Source organism: Otolemur garnettii, unplaced genomic scaffold (assembly GCF_000181295.1).
Source record: "Otolemur garnettii isolate 467f Iridium unplaced genomic scaffold, OtoGar3 scaffold00022, whole genome shotgun sequence".
Classification (NCBI taxonomy): Eukaryota; Metazoa; Chordata; class Mammalia; order Primates; family Galagidae; genus Otolemur; species Otolemur garnettii.
The window spans coordinates 2,911,868-2,913,119 of record NW_003852417.1 but is presented as its reverse complement, the minus strand read 5'-3'; positions in this window follow the sequence as shown (position 1 = coordinate 2,913,119).

Sequence of the window (1,252 nt, the reverse complement as noted above, 5' to 3'; positions counted from 1 at the left end):
TTATGTATTGAAACACTGCTATGCCCTGCATGAGTATGTACATGTTCTTGAGTGTTCTCAGTATATACATGATGAGAACACTGAACTCAGGGACACGGCTTCTTGCTCAAGGAAACACAGCTTGACCTGAAATCTGTGAGCTCCACCCCAGAGTCTTTCTTTGAACCGTTGACAGAGAGAGTGAGGTTCAGGATCTGGCCACCAGGACATACCAGTGTGAAGTGGGGAATCTTCAAGACCCTTGTAGTCTGTGCTGGCAGCTGCTTGGGGGAGGGTGGGCAGAAAGAGCGGGTGCCACAGCCACTCTGAGGAAGGAACAAGTTCTCTCTGCCTAGGACCTGGAGCTGCAGGGTGTGATACACAGGGTGGGAGCTGAGCCTTGGACAGGGAGCACCATCTTGTGATCAAGGTCTGACCTTCCCCCAAGGAACTGAAGCTTTGAGCAAGCCCCACCCTTGTGGGGATGGACTGTGCTAGCCCTAAGTTGTGAAGGAATTTGGAGAAAAAAGACTCATTCAAGCTTCTAAGAGTTATAGGATTTCTGTGATCAACCAGGAGGAGCTCACACATTCTGGGTCTGCCCTGCTCTGAGGGTTTCTCAGATTAAGATATATTTGCTCTTCATTGTGACCTAAAACCTGACATATGTCAGATGCCTCGTGAATTGCATGGTGTCCTCTGTGGTCAGAACTGCCATCATCATTAGGGTCACTCCCAGCCCTGGAACTCTAGGCTCAGATCAACTCCAGACTCAGATCAACAAGAACTGAGGATAGCAGAGCAGGGTCCCAGGGTGGTCAGCCTTGAGCCAACTTGGGAGGTAATTGCAGAAGGGAAGGGACAGGAGAGGTGTTCTTATCACAGGGAGGGACTCTGGATTTCCCAGCCTGCCAGGCTTTTGTGGGACCAGATCCAGTCTACTCCTGCTCAGCTGAATAACAGCCCCCAAAGGTGTCCACGTCCTGATCCCTGGAACCTGGGACTGTAAACCTAATGTGGGGAAGGACTTCACAATTGGGATTAAATTATAACTCTCAAGATGCAGAGGCCATCCTGAATTGTCAGGGTGGTCCCAAACACAGTCACAAGTCTTAAGACTGAGTCTAAGGGAGGCAAAGAGGAGCTGGCAGTGTGAAAAAGCAATAGGGAGAGATTTGAAGGTGCCCACCACGGTCCAGACAGGGAAGGAGCCACCTGCCAAGGATCACCAGGAAGGCAGCTCTGGACAGTGGGGGAGGCAAGGCCATGGCTC